We start from the raw sequence: 16,805 nt of genomic DNA, 5'->3' as shown, positions 1-16,805 counted from the left end.
TCCCACTAGGCCCCACCTCCAACACTAGGGATTACAATCCGACATGAGATTTTGTGGGGACACAGATCTAAATCATATCAGTCTTGAATCATTGGCTTCATCACCCTTGCTACCCACAAATGGCACAAAGGAAATAACTTACCACACCCTGCAAACTACTTCTGGTATAAAAGAGGTGATAGAGTAGAGTGGAAAGAGACCATGAATATACATCTAAAAAAGTATCCCTCAGATATATTTGTACACACCATCAAGCAATGAGTCTCTCATTAGGATAGGAAACTAAAGTTCAATTCTCAAGAAGTCCCAATTTCATTTACTCAATATAATTTTAGAAAGTGCCTACATGTTATCAGCTTCCACTTGCAGCCGTTTCTAAATGAAAAACAAAAAACAAAAACAAAAAAAACCAGACATCTCTAGAGGGACCACCAATTCCTCCCAAATTTCTAACTGAAAGGACCTTTTGGGAATCAGGTTCCTTCTATACCTCTGAAAAGGTAACATCTTAAAGATGAAACATCTTTAACCTAGAGATTTATCATGATATGTAGCAATACTTGCATCCTAGACATACAACATAAGAGGGTACATTAAATTTTGAAGGTAGCTATGCTGCATAATACTTTAAAATTAAATAATTGTGCAGTATTGATTTATGCTTAAAATTCCAGTCTTAGGCCAGTGTGGCTGTAATCTCAGCACTTTGGGAGGCCTAGGTGGCAGATCACCTGAGGTCAGGAGTTCAAGATCAGCCTGGCCAACATGGTGAAACCCCTTCTCTACTAAAAATACAAAAATTAGCTGGGCATGGTGGTGCATGCCTGTAATCCCAACTACTCAGGAGGCTAAGGCACAGTAATCACTTGAACCCAGGAGGTGGAGGTTGTAGTGAACCGAGATAGTGCCACTGCACTCCAGCCTGGGCAACAAAGTCAGACTCCATCTCAAAAAAAAAAAAAAAAAAAAAAATCCAGTATTAGAACAAACTTGTTTTAGACCAGCATTGACGTTTTTGTCATCTCGCAGGACTGACGGAATTAGTTTAATAACTGCTTTGGAGTCTGAATGTATCCTAAACCTCTCACGGGAGTTGTTCCCTTTAGCTGAGAAGCAGCTGTCAGCATCTATCTGCTACTTGGCTGCTGTTCCAAACCAAGTGTTATTGTTTCCTGCTGTCCACGCATGATTGACAGTGGTCTCCAAAGTCTTGCTCACCTTCCAGTAAGTCGAGCTGCCAAACACTATCATTTATATTAGTGTAATGCTGGAATTCATCAGTCTTGAAGTCAACTGCAAAAAGTTGTTCTAGGTCACCTGGGACTCTTTGATCTCAAAATGTATTTGGTATCCAGCCAGCCAGTGCTTGTAACTCAGCACAAGAGCACCCTGGATGAAAGGCCTGGAGATGTCGAAATCTACGTTGCAGCCCAGGTCAATGTACTGTCACTTGTACCCTGTCTTGATTTTAGCATTTTGCCCCCAGTGTTAGGTGAGGAGGCTGAATCACACAGGTCAGCTTTAGTCCGTGTAAAAAGCTCATCTTCCCCAGTAACTCTGCACCTAGTGTCTTGTCAGTGTTCCACTTCTTTGCAAATGTCAGGTCATATTTGATCCATCTGTTCTTGGTTTCCAGACTACCTGTCACTTTGGTGGCCTCAGGATTGGCTGAGCCTGAGCTTGTAACAACCAGTCTATTCCCAGATTTTGTTTTCAAATGAAGCTTTATTAATCCTAATCTATACCGCTTGGTGAAGACATCCCTGGTAGATTTGTCAAGATCAGTGTACATGGGAGGGACAGCCATCTTCTGCTCAGTGGCAGCAACAGGACGCTCAGCAGGGTAAGGTGGTGGATTTTCCTATGCTGCTCTAAAGGTCATTCTATTCTTATTTCTGGTGGTAATGAATAACAACATTCATTTACATGGCTTCAAAACTACTTCCTCCCCACCCTACAATCACATTATCATTCTTCAGTTTAAATAATATAATTTTATTTTACTTCTTCTTTCCATGTGTGTTTTTCATTGTTTAAACAACACAATTTTATTATTTTATTTATTCAAACTCACTTTCCCTATCTTGTGACCTATTTCTGCATTTATTTTTCATCTTGCTGTAGCACTTCCTCTAAAAGTGTTTTTAGTGGTTTGCATGTGTGTGTGAGTGTGCGGGCACGTCTATGTGTTAAGATTCTGAGGGCTGTAATACCAAAGAAAAAATCTCCATTCACCCTCACAGTTAAATAAAAGTCCAGATACATGTGAAATAATAGGTTTGCCTTTTTTCTTTGAACACTTTGAAAACATTTTCCATTGACTTCTTACATTTAGTGTTATTGTTAAGAAGTCTTAGGCTATTCTCATTCCTGTGACTTATAGATAATGCTTTATGCTCTTTACTATTTCAAAATTTTCCCTTGGTCATTGATATATCCAAATTTTACTTTAATATTTAGGTTTTTAAAATAAATTCAATTAGCAAATTATGATATTTTTCATTGTGAAATCTTTACTCCTTCTCTGATTTTGTAAAATATGGGGTTATTATTTTTTCCGTAAGTTTTCTTCTCTTATTTGTACCTGTATGCAGTACATGAATCACACAGATATTGACATTTCCTTTGCCATCATTCACATTTCTTAACTTGTATACTCTCCTTCTCTGTACCTCTTCTTGGTATTTTTAGGAGAGTTTTTCCTGGTCTTCCAGCTCACTATGTTTTTTTCTTTAGTATTATTCTGTATGCTAATCAGTTCAACTGTCAGGTACTTATTTTGATAATTATAATTTTCATTTTTATTCTCTCTCAGCTGTTATTTAACTTGTCATGATTTGGCGTGTTGAGGGAGTGTTGAGGATTAGTCTCAGGCAGAAAACCTCTAGAGCTCTAGCTGGACACAGTCATTCCCTAGTTGCCCACCCCACTGTATGGTGGTGGGGAGACAGGAACTCTCGGGAGCAGTACTCTTGTGCCTATTGCTATCTGCTTCCCACAGTGGCTGGGTTCTAATACTGCCCTAGTAATTACTCCACTGCCACTAGTTGGTGGAATAATTGCCCTGCTGGGATAGGAAATGATCAGTTCAGAAAAATCTAGGGGAGAGAAAAGATCTCATTTAGAAACCATTCTCTTACCTCTCATTTCCCTCTTCCACTCTAAGCAGCTTCTACTTCCTTGTAGTTGTTTTCCTATGTGCTTATGATAGTTTTACAGGATTTTGATAGGCAAAAGTTTGCCTCTTGTTTATTTGGTATTTCCAAGGTACAGTTTAATAGTAAGAGCCTGAAGCCATCTTGTCAACAAATGTAAGTTTGTTAATGCATAAAAAGTGCAAGTAAAACAAAATAAATCTGTGGTCTGAAACAGGATTAGATGGCTTTTTAAATTTTTATTTATTTTTATTATTATTATTATTTTTGAGACAGAGTCTCACTCTGTTGTTGCAAGTTCCACCTCCCGGGGTTCACGCCGTTCTCCTGCCTCCAGAGTAACTGGGACTACAGGCACCCCTCACCACACCTAGCTAATTTTTTTTGTATTTTTAGCAGAGATAGGGTTTCACTGTGTTAGCCAAGATGGTCTTGATCTCCTGACCTCGTGATCTGCCTGCCTCAGCCTCCCAAAGTGCTGGGATTACAGGTGTAAGCCACCGTGCCCGACCGATTAGAGGGCTTTAAAAGACCAGACAGTGTCTGCCCAATCAGAAAAATTGTGTATTTTCAGAGCAAGTGTATGTGAAAGCAGAACAATCAGGGCCTGAGGAAACCACCGAGCATTTGCATATCTGAGAGTTCTCAACCTCACGTGTCTGAGACAGCATCTATATGCCTCCTGAGCTGGTCAGAAGGACAGTGTTACTGAAAATCTGTGAGAAAGGACCAGCAGGGAAACACAGCAAATTGTCCACTGAATGAAGTTGCAAGAGAGAGAAGAATGAAAAGTGAGCACAGAGCAGTACATCATCTCTTTTTACTCTGTAATTCTGAGGGTTTTTTGGCACCTGTCCATACCCTACTTCCCTGCTTTTTTTCAAATTCCTTTTCAAATTAAATAAATATATATTTAATATATCCCCAAAAGTCACACCTTTCCCAGCAACACTATATCCCATGCTGTATTTTATGCTTACAAGGAACTTTCCAACATATGCATTGCCCATTACCAACAGCTCTTCATTTTTCAGATGTTCAGCATCTCCAGCATTTATTACTTTCACTGCAGCTTCCACATCTTCAGGGCACTAGTATAATTTAAGACATAGAGTCACAGGTTAAAATATCAATGGCATAAATTAGTAGCACTGCTGTACACCAACAACCACCAAGCTGAGAAGCAAATAAAAAATGGAATCCCTTTTATAATAGTTGTAAAAATAAACAAACAACAACAATAACAACAAACCCTAGTAATATACTTAACCGAAGAGGTGGAAGATTTCTGCAAGGAGAACTACAAAATACTGCTGAAAGAAATCATAGATGGCACATATAGATGGAAATACATCCTATGCTCATGGATTGGAAGAATGGTTATTTTCACAATTTCGTGATTGCCCAAAGCCACCTACAGATTTCATGCAAATTTTATTGAAATATCAGCACCATTTTTCACAGAATTAAAAAAAAATCTTAAAATTCATATGGAACCGAAAAAAAAAAAAAAAAAAAAAAGCCCAAATAGCCAAAGCAATCCTAAGCAGAAATAACAAATCTGGAGGTATTAAATAACAAGACTTGAAATTATGCTACAAGACTACAGTTACTAAAACAGCATGGGTACTGGTATAAAAGTAGGCACATAATAACCAGTGGAACAGAATAGAAAATCCAGAAATAAAACCAAATACTTACAACCAACTGATGTTCAACAAAACATACAAAAACATAAATTGGAGAGAGGACACCCTATTTAATAAATTGTGCTGGGAAAACTGGTTAGCCACGTGTAGAAGAATAAATCTGGATCCCTATCTCTCACCTGATACAAAAATCAACTCAGGAAGGGTCAAAGACTTAATCTAAGACCTGAAACCATAAAAATTCTAGAAGATAACCTTGGAATAACTCTTCTGGACCTTGACCTAGGCAAAGAATTTATAACTAAGACCTCAAAAGCAAATGCAACAAAAACAAGGATAATTAAATGGGACCTAATTAAACTAAAAAAGCCTCTGCACAGCAAAAGCAATAATCATCAGAGCAAACAGACAACCCACAGATTGGGAGAAAATATTTGCAAACTGTCCATCCAACCAAGGACTAATATTTAGAACTACAAGGAACTCAGACAAATCAGCAAGAAAAAAAAATAATCTCATCAAAAAGTGGGAAAATGACATGTATAGACATTTCTCAAAAGAAGATACACAAAAGGCCAACAAATATATGAATCAATGCTCAACATCACTAATCATCAGGAAAAAGTAAATTAAAGCCACAATGAAATGCCACTTTAGTTTTATAAGAATAGCCATTATTAAAAAGTCAAAAAACAGTAGATGTTGGCCTGGATGTGGTGAAAAGGGAACACTTAGACACTGCTGGTGAGAATGTAAATTAGTACAACCTCTATGGAAAACAGTATGGAGATTTCTTAAAGAACTAAAAGTAGAAATATCATTCAATCCAGCAATCCCACGACTGGGTATCTACCCAAAGGAAAAGAAGTCATTATATGAAAAAGACATATACACATGTATGTTTATAGCAGCACAAGTCACAATTGCAAACAGATGGAACTAATCTGAGTGCCTATCAACTAATGAGTGGATAAAGAAAATGTGCTATACATGCATACCATGGAATACTACTCAGCCATAAAAATGAATGAAACGATGTCTTTTGTAGCACTTGGATGAAGTTGGAGGCCACTATTCTAAGTGAAGTAACTCAGGAATGGAAAATCAAATACTCTATGTTCTCACTTAACAGTGGGAGCTAATCTATGAGTACATAAAAGCTTACAGAGTGATATAACAGGCATTGGAGACTCAGAAGGAGGACAGTAGGAGGAGGATGAGGGACAAAAACCTACCAATTGGGTACAATGTACACTAGTTGGGTGATGGGTGCACTAAAATCTCAGAATGCACCACTATATAATTCATCTGTGTAACCAAAAAACCACTTATGCCTCCAAACTATTGAAATAATAAAATATTAAGATGTTAAAAAAAAAAAAGACACAGAGCTAGAGAGAGAACATACAGAAGAAAAGTGGTCTCTCCCATGTTCTGTAGGTTGTATAGGTCCTCCTTTCTTGATTTTAGGTCAACTTTTTGCTTAGGAGCGCATTTCTTCACTCTAAGATTATGTACAGAATGTGTCCGCTAAGTACAGAGAAAGGAATTGTGTTTCTTAGCGAAGTTTTTGTCTTCCCTTGTGTACAATTAAACAGTGATGCCAAAGGGTCTCATTGTTTAACACAAATTTTAATCTGTTATGTAAAGTGTGTTGATTTCATTTTGGAAGGAATGGATTACTGGAGTGTGGTATTAAAAAAATACCAATAACATCTTGTATAAAGTTTCCTATAAGATCAGAACAGAAATTTAAGAAAAAGAAAGATTTCTTTTTTTCCTAGTAGAATTTGAAATGCATTGCTTCTACATTTTCTTGGAAATCTAGATCATCTCATTTTCTTCATCCTCAAATATCTCTGGAGACTGCATTGGAAGTGAGATCCAGCGTTTCTGCTAGACAATGGCCACAGACTTGGGCTCTGAGAAAATCTCAAAGATATCCAGATCCCAGGACCTCCATTCTCTTGCTGTTCCACATCTCATTCCAAGTCGTCCAGCTCATAAAATGCCAGCAGCAATGACCACAGCTGAGGCTTCCTCATTCAGCTATTTGAGAGGGGATTGTCTTAGCGACTGACTTGAAGGGGTCTATCAAAAAGTAACCAAAAGCAAGGATCAGAAACAGCCCTTCAGAATATTTTACCTAGATGGAAAGCAAGAAAGTAAGACTCTTCCAATGTTTGATTTCTATTTTCTCACATAGTATACCGAGAAAATAGAGATTGCTCTTTTCTATAAGATTGTTTTGATTATTTATCTCAATAGTAATGTATCATAAACTGATAGACCCTCCACACAACCTTCGGGATATCTCAGGAGAAATATGGCCAAGTGATTGTCTGACTGCATAGAGTAACAGTCTTTCATTTCTCTAAACTAGTAATACTACTCAAAATGTTGACTTAAACACAAAGATGCTCATTGTAACACTGTGTATCATAATGAGTAATTCTCAATACTATAAAGGCCCTCAAATAAATCATTTACAAAATAAGTTCCTACATTTTCAAGCATACCAGGCAATACACAAATATCTTAGAATAATACTTTATGGCATGAACACAAAACAAAATTATAAAAGAAAAAATCAGATTACTGTTCTCATTATTTTTAAATTGTATATTTATGTATATGTGAGCACATGCATAGAAAATATTCTGGCTGATGGATATTGAGATATTAGCAATTATCTCAGAGTTAATGGAATAAAAGTGATTTTTAATTATCCTTTTTTATTTCTCATGCTTCTAATTTTTCTAAAATAGATACACACACACACACACCATAGGTTCTTGTGGCCCTTCTCAGTTCTAAAGGGTTCAGGTTCAGGGTCCAGATTCTCAGATTTCAGCACAGGCAATCATATGTATGAATGCTATGCATGTGGAGGAAAGTTAAATGGTTAAGTGACATCTTGTCTTCAGATAGTCTCCACCTGAGACCAGAGAGGTCACTGGCAACTTAACCATCAGTCCAGACCTTGAATTTCTGAAAGCCTGCAGTTTCCACCAGGTTCTGGCAAGTCAGAAATATGTAGATATTCTTAACAGATAAATGTGAGTTTGAGGTGGTTATTTGTGCAGGGAGTCGCTGAGCGGAGATACATTAAGTTGCCTATGTCCCCATGTACGCTTTGATATATTCCTTTGGAGCAATTTACTCCAGAGTTACTATTAATAAAGGGAGTATGTACTATCTCCCAAGGATGGTTGGGTGTAAGTAATAGCTAAGAGTAATTTTTCACACCTGGGTGCAATGGCTCACACCTGTACCCCCAGCCTTTTGGGAGGCCAACGCTGGAGGATCACTTGAGGTATCTGATGAAGGAGTTTGAGACCAGCCTGGACAACATAGTGAGCCCTCATCTCTACCAAAGATTTTTTTTTTTTTTAAATTAGCTGGATGTAGTGGCAGAGACCTGTGGTCCCAGCAACTTGGGAGGCTGAAGTGGGAAGATCACTCGGGGCCGGGAGGTCAAGGCCCCAGTAAGCTGTGATTGTGCTACTGCACTGCAGCCTGGGCAATGGAGTAAGACTCCATCTCAATAAATAAATAAATAAATAAATAAATAAATAAATAAATAAGTAGTTCCTCATTTCTAGGGTGATATCAAATGCTGCTATGAAGTTCATTTTGGATCTCCTGAACCAATGACTCATGCATGATTGGCTAGGAGGAATACACTAGGAGGTTGTCTAGGCGAACTCCTTTCAAGCCTATTGGTTCATGGACTCTTATTTTTAAGTTGGCATTTAGAATGTTTCAGCCTAAATTTATACACCAGTGTATCTTGTTTTATTGTGCTTTGCAAATACTGTGTTTCTGAAACATTGAAGGTTTGTGGCAACTCTGCATTCAGAAAGTCTGCTTGTGCCATTTTTCCCACAGCGTGTGTTCACTTTGTTTCTCTGTGTTACATTTTAGTAATTCTCATAATATTTCAGACTCTTTCATTATTATTATGTATGTTATGATTATCTGTAATCAATTCTCTATTATAATTGCTTTGGGGCTCCACAAACCATGCCCACATAAGACAGTGAACATAACTGACAAACATGTGTTTTCTGGCTGCTCCACAGACTGGCCTTTCCGCTCTTTTTCTCTCTCTCCTTGGCCCTCCGTATTCCCTGAGACAAAAAAATATTGAAACTAGTCCAATTAATATCGCTACAATGCCCTTTAAGCATTCAAGTGGAAAGAGGAGTCATATGTCTTTCACTTTAAATCAAAATCTGGAACTGACTAAGCTTAGCGAAGAAGGCATGTCAACAGCTGAGACGGGCCAAAAGCTAGGCCTCTGGTGCTAGTTAGCCAAGTTGTGAATGCAAAGGAAAAGTTATTGAAGGAAATTAAATACTCTACTGCAGTGAACACATGCATAATAAGAAAACAATACAGCCTCATTGCTGACATGAAGAGAGTTTTAGTGGTCTGGATAGAAGATCAAGTCAGCCACAACATTCCCTTAAATACTTAATACAGAGTGAGGTCTTTAACTCACTAACAACTCCGTGTTAAGCTCTGTTAAGGCTTATTACAGAGTGAGGACTTTAACACTCTTCAATTCTATAAAGGCTGAGAGAAGTGAGGAAGCTGTGGAAGAAAATTTTGCAGCTAGGAAATGTTGGTTCATGAAGTTTAGGGAAAGAAGCCGTCTTAATAACAAAAAGTACAAGGTGAAGCAGCAAGTGCTGTGTGGAAGCTGCAGCAAGTTATCCAGAGTAGCTAAAATGATTAATAAAGGTGGTTACACTAAACAACAGATTTTCAATGTAGTGCAATAGCCTTACCCTGGAAAAAGATGCCATTTAGAATTTTCACAGCTAGAGAAGTCAATGTCTGGCTTCAAAGAATCAAAGGACAGGTTGACTCTCTTGTTAGGTACGAACGCACCTTAATGACTTTAAGTTGAAGCCAATGCTCATTTACTATTCTGAAAATCCTAAGGCCCTTAAGAGTTATGCTAAATCTAATTTTCCTGTGTTCTACAAATGGAGCCAGAAAGTCTGAATAACAACACATCTGTTTACAACATGGTTTACTGAACATTTTAAGCCCACTGTTGAGACTTCTGCTCAGAATAAAAGATTTATTTCAAAATATTGCTCTTCATTGGTAACGTACCTGGTCACCCAAGAGCTCTGATGGAGATATACAAGGAGATTAATGTTGTTTTCATGCCTGCTAATATAACATTCATTCTGCAGCCCATGGATCAAGGGGTAAGTTAGAGTTTCAAGTTAAGAAATACATGTTCCAAGACCATTACTGTCTTAGATAATGATTTCTCCTATGGATCTAGGCAAAATAAATTGAAAATATTCTGGAAAGGATTCACTATTCTAGATGTTATTAAGAACATTCATGATTTGTCGGAGGAAGTCCAAATAGTAACATTAACAGAAGCTTGGAAGAAGATGACTCCAACTCTCATGGATGATTTAGAGGGGTTCAAAACTCCAGTAAAGGAAGTAACTGAAGATGTGGTAGAAACAGCAAGAGAACTAGAATTGGAAGTGAAGCCTGAGATATGACAGAATCACTGCAATCTCATGATAAAATGTGAATGAATGAGGACTTGCTTCTTATGGATTAGCAAAGAACATAGTTTCTTGAGCTGGAATCTGCTCCCAGTGAAGATGTAAACAATGTTGAAATGAAAACGAAGCATTTTGAATATCCCATAAACAGAGTTGATAAAGCAGCCGCAAGGTTTGAGAGGATTGACTCCAATTTTGAAGGAAGTTCTATTGTGGGAAAAACGCTTTCAAACAGCATCACATGCTACAGGGACGTCTTTTGTAACAGAAAGAGTCAGTCAATGCAGCACATATCACTGGTATCTTATTTTAAGAAATCACTACAGCCTCTTTAGCCTTCAGCAACCACTACTCTGACCAGTCAGCAGCCATCAATACTGAGGCACAACCTCCCCATCAGAAAACAGATTACAACTCTCTTCAGGCTTATGAAATCATTAGCATTCTTTTAGACAATTAAGAATTTTTTAGTCAAGATAAGTACATTACTTTTATAGACTTAATTCTATTGCACACTTAATAGACCACAGTATTGTATAAAAATAACTTTTAAAAAATGTTCTCATAGCTTTAATTAAGAACACTTTTCAGGAAATAATATACATCACACCAATTGTCCTTGCAGATTTAAGGTATTTGAAGAAATCTTCAGATAATTCAATGTATCTTTAACTCTTTTCTTTTTTTAAGTTTCAAATGTTATTTTAGATACAGGGAGTACACATGCAGGTTTGTTACATGGGTATATTGTACCCTGGTAGTGAGCATAATACCCAACAGGTAGTTTTTTGACCCACGGTCCCCTCCCTCTCTCCCTGCTCTAGTAGCGCATAGTGTCTGTTGTTCCTGTTTATGTCCATATATACTCAATGTTTAGCTCCCACTTATAACTAAGAACATGTGATATTTGGTTTTCTATTCCTGCACTAATTTGCTTAGGGTTATGACCTCCAGCTCCATTCATGTTGCTGTGGAGGATGTGATTTCATGCTGTCTTATGGCCATGTAGTATTCTATGGTTATATGTACCACATTTTCTTTTTTGTTATTTGACTTTTAAGTTCAGGGGTAACTGTATAGGTTTGTTATATAGGTAAACTTGTATCATGGGGGTTTGTTGTATAGATTATTTCATCACTCAGGCATTAAGCCTAGTACCCTTTGTTTAATTTTTTCTGATCCTCTCTCCTCTCACCCTCTACCCTCTGATAGGCCCCAATGTGTGTTGTTCCTCTCTATGTGTCCATGTGTTCTCATCATTTAGCTCCCACTTATAAATGAGAATGTACAGTTTTTGGTTTTCTGTTCCTGTGTTAGTTTGTGAAGAATAATGGCCTCCAGCTCCATTCATGTTCCTGCAAAGGACATGATCTCCTTTTTTATGGCCACATAGTATTCCGTGGTACATATGCACCACACTTTCTTTATCCAGTCTACTATTGATGGGCATTTAGGTTGATTCCATGTCTTTACTACTGTGAATAGTGCTGCAGTGAATGTATGCATGTATGTGTCTTTATAATAGAATAATAGAACAATTTATATTCACTTGGGTAGATAGTGGTATTTCTGTTTTTAGGTCTTTGAGGAATTGCCACAACATCTTCTACAATCATTGAACCAATTTACACTTCCACCAACAGTGTGTAAGCATTCCTTTTTCTTCATAACTTACCAGCATCTGTTATTTATTTATTCATTTATTTTTCTTTCTTTCTTTCTTTTTTGAGACGGAGTCTTGCAATGTTGCCCAGTCTGGAGTGCAATGGCTTGACCTCAGCTCACCCCAACCTCCACCTCCTGGGTTCAAGTGATTCTCCTGCCTCTGCCTCCCAAGTAGCTGGGATTACAGGTGCGCCACCATTCCTACCTGGCTAATTTTTTGTATCTTTAGTAGAGACTGGGTTTCACCATGTTGGCCAGGCTGACCTCGAACTCCTGACCTCATATCTGCCCATCTCAGCCTCCCAAAGTGCTAAGATTACAGGCATGAGTCCCCGCACCTGGCCACGTCTGTTATTTTTTAACTTTCTAATAGTAGCCATTCTGACTGTTATGAGATGGCATTTCACTGTGGTTTTGTTTTGCATTTCTCTAATGATCAGTGATGTTGAGCTTTTTATCGTATGATTGTTGGCTGCATGTATGTCTTCTTTTGAGAACTGTCTGTTCACGTCCTTTGCCCACTTTTTAATGGGGTTGTTTGGTTTTTTTCTTGTAAATTTGTTAAGTTCCTTATAGATGCTGAATATTAGACCTTTGTCATATTCAGTTTGCAAAAATTTTCTCCCATTATGTATGTTGTCCCTTTATTGATAGTTTCTTTTGCTGTGCAGAAGCTTTGTAGTTTAATTACACCTCATTCATCAATTTTTGCTTTTGTTGCAATTGCTTTTGGTGTCTTTGTCATGAAATCTTTCTTCATTCCTCTGTCCAGAATGGTATTGCCTTGGTTGTCTTCCGGGGTTTTTATAGTTTTGGGTTTTACGCTTAAGTCTTTAATCCATCTTGAGTTAATTTTCGTATATGGTGTAAGGAATGAGTTTTAATTTTCTGCATATGGCTAGCCAGTTATCCCAGCACCGTTTATTAAATAGAGAATGCCTACTGCTTGTTTTTGTCAGTTTTGTTGAATATCAGAGAGTTGTAGGTGTGTAATCTTATTTCTGGGTTCTCTATTCTGTTCCATTGCTCCATGTGTCTGTACCAGTACCATGCTGTTGGGCTCCTTTTTTTTTTGGTTCCATGTGAATTTTCAAGTTCTGTGAAGAATGTCAATGGTAGTTTAATAGGAATAGCATTGAATCTATAGATTGCTTTGGGCAGTATGGTCACTTTAATGATATTGATCCTTCCTATCTATGAACATTGAATGCTTTTCCATTTGTTTGTTTCATCTCCAATTTCTTTGAGCAGTGTTTTGTAGTTCTCCTTGTAGAGACCTTCCATCTCTCTGGTTAGCTCTATTCTTAGGTATTTTATTCTTTTTGTGGCAATTGTAAACGGGATTGTGTTCGTTATTTGGCTCTCAGCTTGATTGTTATTGGTGTTTAGTGATGTTGGCAATTTTTGCACATTATTTTGTATCCTGAGACATTGCTAAACTTGTTTATTAGCTTAAGGAGCTTTTGGGCTGAGACTATGGGATTTTCTAGATATGGAATTGTCAGGCCTCTGAGCCCAAGCCAAACCATCACATCCCCTGTGACTTGCACGTATACGCCCAGATGGCCTGAAGTAACTGAACAATCACACAGGAAGTGAAAAGGCCCTGCCCCGCCTTAACTTTCACAAAAGAAGTGAAAATGGCCAGTCTTTGCCTTAAGCGATGACATTACCTTGTGAAATTCCTTTTCCTGGCTCATCCTGGCTCAAAAAGCTCCCCTACTGGGCACCTTGTAACCCCCACTCCTGCCCCCCAGAGCACAACCCGCCTTTGACTGTATTTTTCCTTTATCTACCCAAATCCTATAAAACGGCCCCACCTTTATCTCCCTTCGCTGACTCTCTTTTCGGACTCAGCCCGCCTGCACCCAGGTGATTAAAAAGCTTTATTGCTCACACAAAGCCTGTTTGGTGGTCCCTTTACACGGACGGACGCACACGATAGGAATCATGTCATCTGAAAATAGGGATAGTTTGATTTCCTCTCTTCCTATTTGGATGCCCTTTATTTTTCTCTCTTGCCTGAATGCCTTGCCCAGGAATTCCAATACTATGTTGAATAGGAGTGGTGAGAGGGCATCCTTGTCTTGTGCTGGTTTTCAAGGGGAATGCTTCCAGCTTTTGCCCACTCAGTGTGATGTTGGCTGTGGGTTTGTCATAGATGATTGTTATTATTTTGAGGTATGTTCCTTCAATACATAGTTTATTGAGAATTTTTTTTAACATAAAGCAGCGTTGAATTTTATTGAAAGCCTTGTTTACATCTTTTGAGATAATCACATGGTTTTTGTCTTTAGTTCTGTTTGTATAATGAATGATATTTATTGATTGGCATATGTTGAACAAATCCTGCAATCTAGGGATAAATTCTACTTGATTGTGGTGGATAAGCTTCTTGATGTGCTGCTGGATTCGGTTTGCCAGTGTTTTGTTGAGAATTTTTGAATCAGTGCTCATCAAGGATATTGGAAGTTTCTGTATTTTCTTGTGTCTCTGCCAGCTTTTGGCATCCAGATGATGCTGGCCTTATAGAATGAGTTAGGGAGGAATCCATCCTCCTCAATTTTTTGGAATAGTTTCAGCAGGAATGATACTGGCTCTTTTTCATACATCTGGTAGAATTCAGCTGTGAATCCGTCTGGTCTTGGGATTTTATGTATTTATTTATTTTTTGATTGGCAAGCTATTTATTACTGACTCAATTTCAGAGTTTGTTATTGGTCCGTCCTGGGATTCAATTTCTTCCTGGTTCAATCTTGGGGGAATATATACATCCAGGAATTTATCCATTCCTTCTAGATTTTCTAGCATGTGATGTACCACATTTTCTTTATCCAATCTATCATTGATGAGCACCCAGGTTAATTCCATGTCTTTACTTTTATGAATAGACTGGTGATGAACATACTAGCCCATGTGTCTTTCTGGTGTAATGATCTATTTTCCTTTGGGTATATATCCAGTAACAGGATGGCTAGGTGGAATGGTAGCTTTATTTTAAGTTCTTTGAGAAGTCTTCAAACTGCTTTCCACATTGGCTACACTAGTTTAGTTTCCAAGCTGCAGTGTATAAGAGTTCCCTTTTCTCCACAGCCTTACCAGCATATATTGTTTTTTGACTTTTCAGTAATAGCCATTTTGACTAATGTGAGATGGTATTTCATTGTGGTTTTGATTTGCATTTCTCTGGTGATTAGTGATGGTGAGTATTTTTTCATATTTTTTTGACCACTTGTATGTGTTTTTTGAGAAGTGTCTGTCATGTCCTCTATTCAGTTTTTAATGGGGTTATTTGGTTTTTTGCTTATTGGTTTAAGTTCCTGAGTATTAGATCTTTGTTGGATACATAGTTTGTGAATATTTTCTCCTACTACATAGGTTGTCTGTTTACTCTGTTGATAGTTTCTTTTGCAGTGGAGAATCTCTTTAGTTTAATTAAGTTCCACTTGTCAAATTTTACTTTTGATGCAATTGCTTTTGGGGACTTAGCTAAAAATTCTTTGCCAAGGCTGATGTTGAGAAGGGTATTTCCTAGGTTTTCTTCTAGAATTTTCATAGTTTTGGGTCTTACACTTAAGGCTTTAATCTATGTTGAATAGATTTTTGTATATGATGAAAGGCAACTGTCCAATATTATTCTTCTGCATATGGCTAGTCAGTTATCCCAGCACCATTTATTGAACAGGGACTACCTTCCCCATTGCTTGTTTTTGTTAGCTTTGTCAAAGACCAGGTGGTTGTGGGTGTATGACTATATTTTTGAGTTTTCTATTCTGTTCCATTGGTCTATGTGTTTGTTTTTTTACAAGTACCATGGTGTTTTGGTTACTGTAGCCTTATTGTATAGTTTGAAGTTGGGGAATATGAAGCTTCCAGTTTTGTCCTTTTTGCTTAGGATTGCTTTGGCTATTTGGGCTCTTTTTTGGTTCCATATGAATTATAGAATAGATTTTTCTAATTCTATGAAGAATGACATTGGTATTTTGATATGAATTGTGTGGAATCTATACATTACTTTGGGCAGTACAGCCATTTTAATGATATTGATTCTTCCAATCCATAAACATGGAATGTTTTTCCATTTGTTTATGTCATCTTTGATTTTTTTCAGCAGCGTTTTGTAGCTCTCCTTGTAGAGATTGTTTGCCTCCTTGGTTAGCTGTATTGCTAGATATTTCATTTTCTTTGTGGCTGTTGTAAATGGAGATTGTGTTCTTGATTTTACTGTCAGCCTAGCCATCATTGTTGTATAGGAATCCTACTGATTTTTGGACACTGATTTTGTATCTAGAAATCATTTATCAGTTCTAGGAGCCTTTTGGCAGAGTCAAGGGTTTTCTAGGTAGAGGATCATATTATCAACTGAGAGAAATAGTTTGACTTCCTCTTTTCCTATTTGAATACCTTTTATTTATTTCTCTTGCTTAATTTCTCTGGTTAGAACTGAACTTGGAGTGGTGAGAGTAGGCATCACTACTTCGTTCCAGTTCTCAAGAGGAATGGTTCTAGCTTTTGCCTATTCAGTATGATTTTGGTTGTGGGTTTGTCATAGCTCTTATTATTTTGAGATATGTTCCTTTGATGCCTAGTCTATTGACAGTTTTCTTTTTAATTATGAAGGGGTGTTGGATTTTATCAAAAGTTTTTTCTGCATCTATTGAAATGATTACATGGTTTTGCTTTTAATTCTATTTATAGGGTGAATCACATGGTTTGATTTGCATATGTTGAACCAGCCTTGTGACCCAGGAATAAAGCCTACTTGATGGTGGTGTATTAACTTTTTGATG

At 37.5% G+C, this 16,805-nt stretch overlaps 1 pseudogene; it reads right to left on the bottom strand.

Moving 5' to 3' along the window:
- Positions 1-342: 342 nt before the first annotated feature.
- LOC140709436 (non-selective voltage-gated ion channel VDAC1-like) lies at positions 343-1,807 on the bottom strand (annotated as a pseudogene).
- Between the last annotated feature and the right edge of the window lie 14,998 nt (positions 1,808-16,805).

This window comes from Chlorocebus sabaeus, chromosome 20 (assembly GCF_047675955.1).
Source record: "Chlorocebus sabaeus isolate Y175 chromosome 20, mChlSab1.0.hap1, whole genome shotgun sequence".
Classification (NCBI taxonomy): domain Eukaryota; kingdom Metazoa; phylum Chordata; class Mammalia; order Primates; family Cercopithecidae; genus Chlorocebus; species Chlorocebus sabaeus.
This window is presented reverse-complemented; position numbering and strand designations above follow the sequence as displayed.